Below are 16,120 nucleotides of genomic sequence, written 5' to 3'. Positions count from 1 at the left end.
AGCTTTTTTTGTCACTCAAAAAGGACAAATTCTGTACAGTTCGCGACCTCGTGTTAAAGTTTTGAACATCTTTACTGTGCATACTGTAGCATATAGTCGTTAGCATTTACAGATGATAATGATAATAATAATGTTCTGTGTGCCAAACATTGCTTCAAAATTATATGAAATACAGATCAATCTCACATATATAGTTAAAGATACAGATCCTTTCTTAATATATGGATAGAAAGCATATTTTTCTACTCAATTCTCATAAAATAACCATTCCATTAGACAGAACTCATTCATAGTCTATAAACAAATGGAAGCAATTGTACAAGTCAAAAAGCATAGGAATGTATAAAATACCTTCAATACAAATGTACCACTTGTGAGCACATTCACATGTCTCAGACAGATCTGTAGCCCTGCCTTTCCCCATTATTTCTTGGCATACAATGCTTCCACTGCAGCCAGGGATTCTGGGTAATGGCATGCAAATGAGCACTCAAAGTGTTTTTTTGCTTCTTGTCTATTTCAACACAGACCCTATAAGCTTATGCCTGCTGTATTACTCAGAAATTCTACAAAAGAAGCATGAAAGAAAAGCATAAATTTAGACAGCAAAAAAACAGTTTCTTAAAAAGCTAATTTACAATATCTAATTATCTCCACTTAGGAAAAATGACATATATATTTATCCTGGTAAGTAGTAGTGTAGTAGTAGTATGTCTTTATTTATATAGCGCCATAAATATACATAGCGCTTCACAGTAGTAATTCATGTTGTAATCATATAAATAACAAATAATATAAATAACAAGTCATGGGAATAAGTGCTTCAGACATAAGAGTAACATTAAGGAAGAGGAGTCCCTGCTCCGAGGAGCTTACAATCTACTTGGGAGGTAGGAGAACGTATGGAGACAGTAGGAGGGAATTCTAGTAAGTGCGTCTTATGGTGCATAGCGACAAATTAGGGCTGAGATGTAAGGAGGGGCAGAGGAGTGTAAAGCTTTAAAAGTGAGGAGGAGAATTGAGTGTGAGATGCGGGATTTGATCGGAAGCCAGGAGAGAGATTTCAGGAGGAGAGACGCGGAGACAGATTTAGGAAAGAGTAGAGTGATTCTGACAGCAGCGTTTAGTATAGATTGTAGGGGAGACAGGTGAGAGGCAGGGAGGCCGGACAGCAGGAGGTTGCAGTATTCGAGACGGGAGAGAATGAGGGCCTGGGTCAGAGTTTTAGCAGACGAATAACAAAGGAAAGGGCGTATCTTTGTGATATTGCGGAGGAAAAAGCGACAAGTTTTAGAAACGTTTTGAATGTGAGAGGAGAATGTGAGAGAGAAATCGAGTGTGACCCCTAGGCAGCGTGCTTGGGCTACTGGGTGAATGATCGTATTTCCAACAGTAATGTGGAAGGAGGTAGTAGGGCCAGGTTTGGGAGGAAGTATAAGGAGCTCTGTTTTTGCCATGTTAAGTTTCAGTCGGCGAATGGCCATCCAGGATGATATTCCAGAGAGACATTCAGAAACTTTGGTCTGTATAGCAGGTGTAAGGTCAGAGGTTGAAAGGTAAATGTGTGTGTCGTCAGCATAGAGGTGATATTTAAACCCAAAAGATGTGATTAGGTCACCTAAATAGAGTGTGTAAAGAGAGAAGAGAAGGGGTCCCAGGACAGAGCCCTGGGGTACCCCCACAGAGAGATCGATAGAGGAGGAGGTGTTAGCAAAAGAGACACTGAAAGTATGATGGGAGAGGTAAGAGGAGATCCAGGATAGAGCTTTGTTCCGAATACCAAGAGTATGGAGAATGTGGAGGAGAAGAGGGTGGTCCACGGTGTCAAATGCTGCATAGTGGTCGAGTAATATGAGCAGAGTGTAATGACCTCTGTCTTTGGCAGCATGAAAGTCGTCGGTTATTTTAGTGAGGGCTATTTCAGTAGAGTGAGCAGTGCAGAAGCCAGATTGGAGAGGGTCTAGAAGAGAATAGGTGTTGAGAAAGTGTAGCAATCGAGAGAATACAAGACGTTCAAGGAGTTTGTAGGCAAAAGGCAGAAGGGAGACAGGTCGATAGTTAGAAGGACAGGTAGGGTCAAGCTTGCTGTTTTTGAGCAATGGTATCAAAGATGCATGTTTGAAGGAGGATGAAAAAGTACCAGAGTAGAGGGAAGAGTTAAAGATCTGTGTGAGCATAATGATTACAGAAGGAGCAAAAGGTGTTAGGAGATGGGAAGGAATGGGATCAAGAGGGCAGGTGGTAGATGGAGAAGAGGAGATCAGCAGTGACACATCCTCCTCCAAGATAGCAGAAAAAGAGTCCAGAAAGGCAGGAGGAGAGTTAGGATGCGGTGTGGGATGAGAGGAGGCAACAGATGGGATGTTCTGACGCATGGATTCCACCTTTTCCTTAAAAAGTCAGCAAAGTCCTGAGGTGAGATGGAGGATGAGAAGGATGAGAATATTGCCAAAAGTAAAAATATTTAAGACTTAATCCTGCAAACATTCTCCTGTATATGCCTTCTATTTCTCCTAACTTCAAATTCATATAACTGAGGCCTAAATTAAATTCTGAAAGTCAAACCACAATGTTTGAGATTAGCTCTCTGAACTCCAAAATTCGCATGAAAACAATATGCATGCATCTTCAAATAAGCAACATCCACAAATGTAAAATCCTGTGTCCTAAAACAAACAAACTGCATATAATTATCTACCAAAATATCACAAATAACAGTCAGTTGAAAGTTTAGGTGCTGGTTGCTCCATAAGCCCATAAGTAATATTTTACCAAAATGGTAACTCGAAAATGTAATTTTGTAAATGGCAAATGTTACATACAGTATTAGTCTGTTTCGTTTTAAACATTCCCTCATGTTATGAGTCATTATGGGCTTTCTTTGTTTATTGTAAGTGGATGAAACAGGTCTGTGCAATCAACCAGTGCTCATAACAATGACAAATGCCACCAATTATTTCTATAACATCCACTTCCTTTCTCCAAAACAGAAATTGTATTTTTATATTATTTAAGTTATTATTTGGTATGTATGTATGTACTTCAGAACATGTTGGTCATTCTAAATAAATAGCAGTAATAATAATGATAAGAATTCAATTTTTATCACCAATCCCATGTAAAGAACAAATGAAGACCATTGTGCCAAAAAATTATTTTAGACCTTAATCAGCATTGGTTGCCAAAAAATTATTTACATCCCATAGATGGAAATCTGGAGACCTTGCTGGTACAATATGTATGTATGCATGTATGTATGCATGTATGTACTGTATGTCGTTCGTCGTATAGCTCAAAACAGAAGCGAGTAGAGGCTCCAATGACTTTACAACATACAAATGTTATTTTGCCAGAGTTATCCAACATTTCAGCCAACTACATAGCTTTTGTAAAGGAATAGCATTCCTTGACAAAGGGGGCCCAGTCGGCCGAAACGTTGATAACTCTGGCTAATTACAATTTGTATTTTACAAAATCTGTGGAGCCTCTACTCCTCTCCTGTTTTGAACTCTGCATTTGCAACGCAGAGGGTCTTCCCCTATAAGATGAGAGCACTAGTATAACTATCAGCTGTTTTTCATTATTGGTATGCAGCATGTATCCTTGTTATACTTTCTTTGTATAGCGACATCCATGCGCTGAGCACTTCACAGCAGTAATAGACGTAACAATATGATGTTACATGTAACATGTAATGGGAATAATCTCTTCAAACACAAAAGTAAACATTAAGAAAAGGAGACTCTACCCGAAGAGCTTAGAATCTAAATGATATGTAGGCAGAACTTAGAAGAAGTAGGAAGGTAAGTGTGTATGCACGGTGTTATGGTAAGTTTAAATACTTTGGAGCTAATGAAAAACTTAATAAAACAGTTTTTTGGGGACAGGCCCTGAACTTGGGAGAGAAGGTGCTTGGTAGATATTATGGAGTAGGGCATGCCAGAAGTGTGGGGCAATAGGTAAAAAAAGGTTTCGGGCAGCAGAGGACTTTAGATACAAAAGGGTAGACAGAAGACAACCTTGAGCAGAATGTAAGAGGTGAGATGGGGTATAGTGAGAAATTAGGGCAGAGAAGATAGAAGTAGAATTTATTAATACAGGATTTAATGAAATTCAGGAAAGGGATTTTAGTGGAAAAGAAGCAGAGCCAGATTTAGGAGAGAGTGAAGTGATTCTTGCTGCAGTGTATAGGATAGATTGTAAGGGAGAAAGGTGATAATTGAAGGTTACAATAGTCATTACAGAATGAGGGTCTGCGTTAGAGTTGTAGCAGTACAGCTATATTATAGATGAAAAAACAGCAGGTTTTTAGCGACAATATAAAAATGAGCGTATAATGTGAGGAAGGAGTCAAATGTAAAAACCAGGCAGCGTGGTTGAGTTACTAGGTATATAATAGTGCTATTGACAGTAATCAGGAAATAAGGAATAGGATCAGGCTTGGAAGGGGATGAGCTTCATCATCGTCATGATAAATTAGAGTTGGCGGAGTGCCATCCAGGATAATATTCTCGAGAGACATTAAGAGACTTTGATTTTGACAGCAGTTCTGGGTTAAAAAGTATATTTGAGTCACAGAAACAATATTTTAAACAAAAAGATGTGATAACTGATAATGTTATGTAGAGACCATATAGAGGGTACAAAAAAGAACTCCCAGGACATGCCCCTGGGGTACTCCGACAGACAGAGGCTAAAAAATGAAGGGCAAGTAGGGCAGTAGTTTAGGGGGCACAGGGCTGTCAATCGGAGGACAGCGGTGGAAGAGGAATTCAGCAGAGGCGGGAGCAGGATGGCGATGACGGCAGCAGCAGGGGAGGAGGGCGGCAGAGGAGTGTGGTGGCGGGGACCACCCTAGTGGTCCATCTCAGAGGGGGAGGGAGTGAGAGAGAATGGGAGGAGGGGGGAGATAGAGAATGGGGGAGCAAGGGGGAGGGAGAAAGATAATTGGGGGTAGAATTGAGGGGCAATGAATGGGGGGGAAAGTGGGGTAGAAGAGGACAGAATGTGGAAGGAAAATAGGAGGAGTAATGGGGGGGAGAAATAGGAGAGAGAGAGAATGGGGGAAGGAGGGGGGGAAAGAATGGGGTATGGAGAGTGAGAATGGGATGTGGGAGGAAGGGGAGTGGGAAAGAGAGGAGGAGTGTGTGTGGTTCTATAAAAAAAAGGGGGGGGTGGTGCAGTTGGTGAAACTTGCCCTGGATGCAAAAATACATAGTTCCTCCTCTGCCAACAGAGATCAAGAGTGGAAGTGGATTTGTTAGCAAACGAGACATAGAAAGTTCAATAGGGAGAGGTAAGAAGAATTCCAAGATAGAGCTTTGTGACTGATATCAAAAGTGGAGAGAATGTCAAGGAGAAGGGATGGTCCACGGTATTAAATTTAGTCCAGTTTAACCCTTAGGCTGCTTTTATGCCAGTGGCACCCAGGCTGCCATTGGTCTTCCAGCAGCGAAAGAGTTAACAGTGTAATAATTATCCATGACAGTCTTTTTTCAGATCTTTCTTTCTCTATTCTACCAAAGCATCTAACAGGCCAGCAAATGGGGGTTACAAAATCAGGACTGGAATATTATCACACTGTTGAAATGTGCCCCATGCTTCTTGCTCTAAAATCTGTAAGACCACTAATGATGAGAATGAAGCTGCCTTTTAATGAAAGATACTATGTAAGGATGTTACACGTGACAGGTCTTACTACTTCTGCACAGGGAATCTGATGATTGTCTTAAATATTACAAATAATGATATACTTATAATAAAATGCAGTTGTTAATTAAACTCTTAGCTATTTACTTCATACTGATTACATCTGTATATTGAGAGTTTTTTATTTGAAATTAATTTCCAGCAAAGCCTTGTTTTTGTTTTGTTTTTTTGTTAAATAAAAGTGGCATTACAAACTTCTATAGCCCTTCACCGCTAGGGGAGCAAGCAACTGCAAAATGCTCATGGCAACAAGAACTGAAACATTAATGGATCCTGGGATTATAATCTAACATCATGTTAAAATAGTAAAAAAAAAAAAAAAATAGTAAAATAATATAAAGCAAAAAAAGCAAACTGTTGAATAGAATTTTTTTTTTTTGTACAAAAGATTTTGTAATCTTATTTTGTATGCATGTAGTAGACATAACAACATGTTTTCATTTTGCTTTGGGGTTTACAGCTCGTCAGTTAGTTGCATATATTAGCTATCACTATTAACTAAATGATGCCCTTAAAGTGCTAAAGTTTGAGATAGCAATTGAAGACACTGCCAAGTATTTGTTGTCTTTACCATAACCCAGGAGTATGCAATGCAGGATTCATGAAGAGCTTGGCCAGTGTGTTATTTTAATGACAAGTTTCTTTTCATGGAACATTTCATAAGTGTCTAGTAAAATCAGGAAGAAATTGCTTTGTTTAATACACAGTATATTTAGTACAGCAGCAAAAACAATGAAGAATTCAATAAGCAATATGAAATCAATAGCATTTATAGTACAGTATATATAACGGTTTAAAGACACCTTATAAAAATACCTGTATAATGTATGTAGAAATTATATTCTTAAAGCTGTTGCTATAACATTAGTTCAAGCTCAACTAAATAAAGCACCAATGCATCTGAATACAGGGAAAAGCTTTGCAAAAACATTCACTAAACAGTGCAATATGGTTCTGAGCTGCAGACTACTTATTTCTTCAGCAGTGACATGGATTATATTATATACAACTGTAGTCTCAATGGCACATACTTCTAAGATTTCTAGGAGGGCCAAGGGCTAAAATGGGCAATTCTAATAATAAAAAGCAAGGTTTTCTGTAAAAAATAATAATTTCTAAACAGACATTTTATTAAATAATGAATATGATATCATGACGATTTAAAAAGCAAACAAAGAAAAAACTCATTACCTGCAGTAGGTGTTACAGTATATTGCTTTTCTCATGTAAAGTGGTAAAATGACAAAGGAGGTAGAAGGAGTAGATGGTGTGATACCTTTTAGTGGATCAACAAATACAGCCATCACATGGCATGAAATGCTTTCGGTATATTGCCCCCTCAAATAATGTTAGCCCATGCCCACAGTTTCACATAAAACTGGGTTGCTTGTCATGTAATCAGGGATTTATACAGTTATAAGGCCTAGTTGTGTCAATATTAGGTAATAATATCACCCATGTGTTGATTATCCAAACAGGCTATTTTGCTGAAGCAGATATTGTAAAAAGCAGGCTTTGTACCTACTTTCCTAGAAATGACATTGTAAACACTGGATCTGAATACAATTGCTCCAAATGCAATTTCTAATTTGCTCTTTGAAACAAATTGATACTTTCATGTGGTCTGCTTATTAAATGTTACTTTAGAAGTTACCTAACTTAGCTTTGGACTGACTGAGCCACAGTAGATTTTCTTCACAGTGCCCACAAAGCAATTTATTATTGTTTATCATTATCAACATAAACTTGAACAGCATTTCCTATTCATGTTATTTTGTCATTCTACCAAAAAAAAAAAGTGTATTTCGTTACCTGTCATTATTTCAGTTAAAATTAAAGAATCAAAAAATAATTAAAAGTGTATCCATGCTAGATGCCAAGTTACTTTGAACTAAATTATTAACATATTGTGATTTCCTTTAGCTGCCCAAGGGGGTTCCTTATCTGTGTCCTTTATGCCTCACTAAACCATCCAAAGAGACATGCCCACGTTTATATTTATATGCTAGATTATTGAGAGTTTGGGTGTTTTGGTTTCTATACAATAAATGCATTGCATGCTAGTTACATTGTGACGTCACTCTTGAATGTTATGACTTCGCCATAAATTGAATTTAACCTTACACCAATGTATTATAATTAAGAAACAGGAATCTGAAAAGCCTGTTAAATCTTGTTGCACAGGTTGATGAATTTACGTAGTTTATCATGCACAGCAGACATTGTAAGGAGATGCCCAAACAAGCAGTATTAATTGGCATGATAAATCGAAGCAAATATACCTGTGCCATTTTCCCTTGAGGCTTTCAACATCAAATGAAAAGTACCACGAGTAGATTCCTCTCTTTCCAATCAAAGCTAATCTCATTGACTCCATCAATGCTTCCAGTTCTCTTTTTGCTCCCTTATACTTTCATGGATATATACAGTACTGTAGGATCGGACTGCACAAAAAGCAACTGGCACGATAAACAGCACTATTCACACTGCTTGCAGATTGATCAATTCAACATGACTGGATTTATTAAGACTTTGTTGGGGCTACAAATAATCCTATAGGGTGTGTACACAATATGGTCAGGAATCCACAGGCTGTAAGGTTGTGCATAAGATAAAATACTATTTCCTATCGACGCCTGTTGTTTTTGTGAACCTACTCCAGTCATTTTATTCAATTACCCACTCAGTGGTACAAATGCATTCATTCACCTGTACCCCCGCATACATAGTATTATAATAATATGTGCTTTCTAAGGACCACTACTACTGTAGCTCAGTGGCCTGAAGTGCAGGGTTTGTGAGAGCGGCACAGTTTCTAGAATTGGCTTCCTTCTCGGTAATCACCAGCTGTATTCAGCACACATAAATAACCTCAGAGTCAGCTCTCCCTATACACACTGCACGCTTCATGGACCCTGTCATTCCATGGAATATAGCGCCTGGGTGACATGCCACACATTATTTATATATATGTGTGTGTGTGTGTGTGTGTGTGTGTGTGTGTGTGTGTGTGTGTGTGTGTGTGTGTGTGTGTGTGTGTATATGTATATATATGTGTATATATATATATATGTATATATATATATATATATATATATATATATATATATATATGTGTGTATATATATATATATATATCTATATATGTGTATATATATATATATATATATATATATATATATATATATATATATAAAATAGATATATGTTAAATAGATATATGTTAAATAGATATACTGTATACATATACGTGTGTACATATTATGCGTGTTTGTATGTGTGCATTTATAACGTGTGCGTGAGTATTTAATTTCAGAACCTGTATGATTATTGAATACAAATCTTAAACCAAGGCAGCAAATAATACTGTATTATGTCAAGGAATACATACACCCAGATCTCACTCATGGGACGAAATGCAAGGTAAGCTGGACATGGACACCCTACTTGGACCAGTTTTCAAAATATTATCCTTGTCGATAAAACCAGAAGTGAATGAATCATTCTGTTTCTGGAGTTATGGAGGAGGGCAAGAGGGGTAAATCCCGAACTGATCCGCTGCTATACTGAACTATACTGCACATCAAGATACATTAAGGTAAATATGTAGTGAGAGAGTCCTGGTCGACGTGACCCAGACACCCAGTGTTTGTACAGTATGTGGTGTAGCCCGTATAGAAAAGATGGAATGTGGCTTATTCCCAGCAGTAGGAACTCCTGGGTGAAACTTGATGGAGTTGAATACCGATGCACCTGAGGATTACATGTCTCAGCCATCCTCACATAGCAGGGAGGGAAAGAGACAGAAAAAAAACAAAATGCAGGAAAATACTGCTCACATCTCATCCTGGTTTTTGCTAGAGGATCATACGAAAATAAGAGGGAGTGAGGTAGATGGCAACAGATAGCAGGAGATGGAGAGGGATAGAGCCCTCCTCCCCCATGCATCTGAAGAGCAACAGGCGTCACATAAAAGCTGAAGGCTCCTTACCTGGAAAAACTACCTCACTCCACTGGAAGGAAATGGGGAGAGGGACAACATGCTGAAGCCGAGGGTGCTGCCTGTGCGTGTTTGTTGTCTATTTGCACTGTATGTCCCTGCTGTAGCACGGGTTTCTCTGTGCCTCTTCCAGCCACTGTCTTGGGTCTCAGAGCGTTCCTCTATGTATCCTGTGGCTTGGCAGGGTTTAGAATGGGTTCCTTGTAGCAGCTGCTGCCCGCTGCTCCTCCTGCTGCAGCCCAGGGGAGGAGAGACCGGGTGAGTGTGGTCGAGACAGACAATGAAGAAGCTGCACACACACACAGACACACACCCAGCACAGTCTGACTGGGTATTTTCTTAGCAGCATTCAGCACTGAGGCGCTGGGTGCTGCTGTGGGTGGGTGTGACTGTGACTCTACACAAGTGTCATACAGTATCTCCAGTGTGTTCTTGATCTTCAGGGATGACCCTGTTTCCAGCTAATAATCTCTCAGCAGCCATTGAGAGGTAGCTCCCAATATATATATATTTTTTTTTCCGGGTGAAATATTGAATAAATGAATACACCACATTTCGTGATTTCTGTGCCTGGCTCAATGTTCACATCTGCCTCACTGTTATTTACCATACTGACACATTACAGAGATTTTTTTTATAGCATGGTAAATAATTCCAGGTTAGGACACTGAAATTGGCAAATTGTACAATCCATCAAAGATTGATATAAACATATACAGTATGGTTTTAATCATGTAACCTAAAAAAATAAAAATAAGCCAAGATTAATGTCATCATCCTTTTTATTAACACCGAAATCTTTTTCTTGCCTCTTTACTTAGACTGTGGTGTCTAATAATGTGCAAGGCAAGGGGTTAATGAATGGGTGAATTAATTAATGTTAAGTTATTTAAAAAATGTTTTTCTGAAGCATTCCCAGGATGTATGTCAATTGTTCCTTTGCATACATGCCTTTGAGTGCCCATATGCTCTATAAGTTTGATATGTTTCCAAATTATGTGTGGTCTGTATTTACATAGTCATTTACTCAGGTCAACTCAGGACTATAATGTCAGCACAATAATTGCCTAATAAGAAACATCATATAATAGTATATCAGATTAAGATACAATAACTAACATTTGAAAACATACAGATATCCCTTGCCTGCGGATTCTAGGACATGGTTGGGATATGATTTGTGATTTATTGGTAAATTAAATGGCTAGGGTTTCCTAAGTACCTCAGGAAAGAAGCTCTCTAAGCACATTTTATAGGGGATTTCTGTGTGTACTTTTTTTAAGCACTTTATGTACACATTTAGATGGTATTTTATAGGGATAATTTGTGCTTGAATGCAGAAGGCTAATAGAAGACTACTTGCTACTAGTAGAAGCAGATCACCATGAGTCATCCCCAAATGTAGTACTCCTATGACACTTCTATGAATAGTACAAACACTGTGAATGTACAGTACTTTGTGAAGTCTCATATCAGAATAACATTAAGAGAGTTATTTATCAAAGCTGTTTTCGACATGTTATTCTTGTAAAAAGAACAACAATACATAAAGATGTATCATTATTAATATGTCATGTTCTGTGTTAAATCAATCTCTGGCCGGTATGACATGAGAAATAGTAAACTTAGAGAATACTCTAACATGAACTACACATTTCTGTTCTGGTAGTATCATTTATTTTGACTACAGTTTATTATTCTCATATACTGTATAATAATTAATACATTAATACACAGCTGAAAAGCTGTGCAATATGGCAGGCATAACCTTATAGGGGTCCATGTTACAATAGATAAGAAGTAAAGAGTGACACACTGTACTAATTTGAATGTCATTACCCAGAATCCCTGGCTGCAGTGGAAGCATTGTTTGCTAAGCGACAATGGGAAAATACAAGGTTGCAGACCTGTCTTCGACATACAAAGGCACCAGAAGTGGTATTTTTATTTACTAAAATTATGGAACCTTTTGGCAAAAAACATACAGTACTACCTTAATGTAGTCAATGGGCAGTTCAAAATATAATTATAGTGAGTTACATAATATTAGACGTAATCAATAAGTCAATAAATGTGCTTGTTAAGTACTGATTCATTTTCAGCCACTTATGTTTTGCATTAGAGGTTTTAGAGCCCTAAATCCTTATTCCCATTTGTTTCTTACTGTAGGTTACAGTTAGATTTTTCATGTCTGTTTAAAAATGTAAATATACCTAGTATTTAAGATGTTTGTCATGAGATGTTAAACATTTACACAGCTCATTTTAAATGTTTGCGGCTGACAGAAAAATCTCTGAAATAACAATCCTTGCCAAAAACTCAACAAATACAAGTGTCCAACTAAGGGCCTTATTCAGCATGCTGTGAAGCCACGAGAGGAAGAGGTTAAAGGAAATGGAGAAGGAGAGAAACTTCATATTACAATTAATTGCAGAATATCCTTATATAAAACCATATGTTTAGCACATCTCTATTTCTTGTGTAACTACAGTAACTTAACGATAAAGTCACCAGAAACAATATGCACTATTGAAAAGTAGATAACTACAATATCAATAGATGTATCAATAGGGGTATCAATCAGGCAAAGGATGACTACATAGCTTTGTGTAACAGGTATAAGGGATATGAAGAAAAAGGTGACACTGTGCTCATTTGCATGTTATTTCCCAGAATCCATGGCTGTAGTGGAAGACCTGTATGCGAAGAGATAGTGATAAAAAGCAGGGTTGAGACCTGTAAGAGACATGTTAATGTGCTCACAAGTGATATTGTATTTGCTACAACAGCCAAAATTTAAAATGTTTGCCTTGATGGGATGTGCTTTGGTAGTCCCCAAGGGAGATTCTTATAAAAACTCAAATCATGTTTGTCTGTGGGTCTGCCACGCCTCTCGCTCGCTCTAATTGGCCTGCGGGTGACGTCACGGCCAGGGCTACGCAGACCGTCACACTCACACCACCTGCGCCTCTAAGAGGAGACAGTGGCGACCCACACGCCTCACACCTCCACCCCTTATCCTCACCCTGCGGGACCACCGGGATCAACCCTCCACCCCTCCACCGAGCGCGCCGGGATCAACCCTCCATCCCTCCACCCACCTGCCGAGCGCGGCGGGATCAACCCTCCACCCACCCGCCGAGCGCGCTGCGACCAACCCTCCACCCTTTCACCCACCTGCCGAGTGCGCCTACAAGCCCTTCGCGCCGAGGACGCAAGTAAGCTAGGTCAATCACCGCATTTTTGGAGTGCTGGGTGGAGGAACCACTGCCGGGGACAGAGGTGAGGGTGGGACCGATGTGCGCGCCACCACACACTCATATCCTCCACCCCTCCACGTCTTCTCCTCACCCCGAGGTGAGGCCTCACCCCGCGGGACCACAGCTTCAAACCCTCCGCCGGGGAGCCGGGACTCAGGTGAGGGGGGGAGGAGCCACGTAAGTGCCTCTAACCAATGCACAAGGTGAGGGGGGGATCAAGCGCATTTTTGGAGAGCCACGGGGGGGGAGGGGGCAAAACACCGGCGGGGACAGGGACATTTTCGGAGCCCGAGGGGGGGTGGGAAACCAGCGGGGACAGAGGTGAGTGTGGGACCACACACTCACACCCTCCACCCACCCGCCTCTTCTCCTCAACCAGAGCTGAACCCCAACACCGCGGGACTGCCGGGACCACAGCTTCACACCCTCTGCCGGGGAGGGGAACCAGCGCCGGGACACAAGTGAGGGGGGGGGGGGCACACGTAAGCGCCTCTAACCAACGGCCAAGGTGAGGGGGGGGGGGAAACAATCACAGCAACAATTTGCGCAGCGCCGCACATGCACCTTCTCCTCCTCACCCCGCGACACCGGGGGGACGACGACCGCCGCAGATCGGGATTACGTGGGTGAACGGTCCCACGCACCGGGGAAACAGGTCAGTGGGTGGACAAGCGCAGGGAAAATTACTCACACCCTACACCCACCCACTCCCCTCTTCTCCTCAATTATGAACCTATTGTTATGCTATACTGTATATCATTTATACTACCTATTACAGATTTACATCCCGGGCAACGCCTGGTCTATCAGCTAAAATATATAGCTAGTTCTTATGATTCAATAGCTTGTAGAACCACCTTTAGCAGCAATAACTTGAAGTAATCATTTTCTGTATGACTTTATCAGTCTCACATCATTGTGGAGGAATTTTGGCCCACTCTTCTTTACAACGTTGCTTCGGTTCATTGAGGTTCATTTGTTTATACACAGCTCTCTTAAGGTCCCGTCACAGCATGTCAATTGGGTTGAGTTCTGGACTTTGACTGGGCCATTACAATACCTTGATTCTTTTCTTTTTCAGCCATTCTGTTGTAGATTTGCTGGTGTGCTTGGGATCATTGTCCTGTTACATGACCCAATTTCGGCCAAGCTTTGGCTGTCGGACAGGTTGCCTCACATTTGACTCTAGAATACTTTGGTATACAGAGGAGTTCATGGTCGACTCAATGTCTTGGGGTTTGTTCAGATGCAACTTTGCAAACCTAAGCCGTGCTTCCATGTTCTTTTTAGAGAGAAGAGGCTTTCTCCTGGCAACCCTTCCAAACAAACCATACTTGTTCAGTCTTTTTCTAATTGAACTGTCATGAACTTTAACATTTAACATGCTAACTAAGGCCTGCAGTTTCTCAGATGTAACTGTTGATGTTTTTGCAATTTCTCTGAGCATATCACGGTCTGACCTTGGGGTGAATTTGTGGGACGTCCACTCCTGGGAAGATTGGCAACTATCTTGAATGTTTTCCACTTTTGAATAATATTTCTCACTGTAGAACAAGGGACTTTAAATTGTTTGGAAATGGCCGTATAACCCTTCACAGATTGATGGACAGCAACAATTGCTTCTGTAAGATCATTGCTGATGTCTTTCCTCCTTGGCATTGAGTTAACACACACCTAAATGCTCCAGACCAGCAAACTGCTAAAACTTTGGCTTTTATAGAGGTGGTCACATTTGCTGATGATCAATTAATCAAGAGCATTTGATTAGCCACACCTGTCTTCTGCTTAGCATCTTAATTCCTATGGAAGCGTAAGGGTGTGCCTACTTTTCACACATGGCTTCTCCATTTTGGCTTTATTTTTGTTAAATAAATCATGACACGGTGTAATACTGTCCCGGCTAAGCTCATTCTAAAGCTTGCCGGGAGCTGGCCGGGAGCGTAGCGGGCTAGTTCGCCGTTTAAAAACGGAGTTTCCCACGTGGCAGCCGCTTCAATAGATAAGCACTAATGGCGCTTACTATTGAAAGCGCCCGAGGAGTGGGAAAACCGGCCGGGTTTTGGCCGAAGACAGCCCGCGCGCCGCCCGCGCTATTTTTAAACTGCGGAGGCAGCCGCATTAGAGTCAGTCCGGCCGCTACTGTATGTCATGTGTTGTTGTTCATCTGAGGTTGTATTTACTCAATTTTTAGACCTGCTAAGGAACAGATGATTATTATTATGTCCTGATATGTAAAACCATAGAATTCAAAAGGGTGCACTTTCTTTTTCACACCACTGTATATGTGTGTGTATATATATACTGTATATATATATATATATCTGTACCGTGTTAGCCGAGCTTAATAATCAAAAATGAATAGATGATACCGTTCAGTGGCTAACGAAATGCATTTATTTGTGCTAGCTTTCGAGATACACTGATCTCTTCTTCTGGAGGTGTTACAATGAATAAAGTAAGGTTGAACTTAAAAACAGTGCATCGTGGAATGTTATCAGTGACTGAAACCTATCCCTCCCCCCTATGCAGAATGCAATTTATGACTTGAGGTATTAAATAGTCCCTGAATGTTAGTGATGTAAGAGTGTGTGTGTGTATGTGTGTATGTATGTAAATATAAATTTATACAGCGCCCACAGTGTATACAGCGCTTTAGAAAAGGTGTGTGTTGAATGGGAGTGTATATCAATGGTGTGGGTAGGTGTGCAAATGTAAGAGGGTGTTGCATTACTAAAAGTGTTTGTAGATACTATGTGGTCCCTATTGGTATATAGGGATGGAATTACATAGAGTATTTGTATGTGTAAGAGACAGCTGTGTGTGCAATTATATAGCGCAGTATGTATAGACATGGCCTTTAGCACTCGCTAAGTGTCCCGAACAGTTGCATGCATCTTTCGTTGTTCTAAGATTACCTTTGAGTATGGCCACCTTCAGATCGTTCATCTTATGGCCAGCTCACCTATGTAGTAGCAGCCCCCTGGGCATTTTATGCATGTCGAGGTACAGATGCAGCCGTCAATATCCGATCACTTGCTTGGGTAAAAACTAAGGCATCTCACAGTAAATACCCCAACATGCCTCAACATTTCTGTGAAATTCTGCTGCCAGACTAATGACCCATCGGATTAACACAGCAGAGGTCCCTGCA

The 16,120-nt window shown here is 40.3% G+C and overlaps 1 protein-coding gene across 1 annotated transcript in view; it reads right to left on the bottom strand.

Moving 5' to 3' along the window:
• LRRC3B (leucine rich repeat containing 3B) overlaps positions 1-10,087 on the bottom strand; it is a 181,554-nt gene extending 171,467 nt beyond the window's left edge. The window contains exon 1 of the mRNA XM_075589111.1: positions 9,701-10,087. The gene's annotated coding sequence lies outside the window, so the exon portion shown is untranslated. The remainder of the gene's footprint in view (positions 1-9,700) is intronic.
• Positions 10,088-16,120: the final 6,033 nt, after the last annotated feature.

The sequence above is a fragment of the Ascaphus truei genome, chromosome 2, assembly GCF_040206685.1.
Source record: "Ascaphus truei isolate aAscTru1 chromosome 2, aAscTru1.hap1, whole genome shotgun sequence".
NCBI classification, from domain to species: domain Eukaryota; kingdom Metazoa; phylum Chordata; class Amphibia; order Anura; family Ascaphidae; genus Ascaphus; species Ascaphus truei.
Note: the sequence above shows the minus strand (reverse complement) of the source record. Positions and strands in the feature narration are given on the sequence as shown.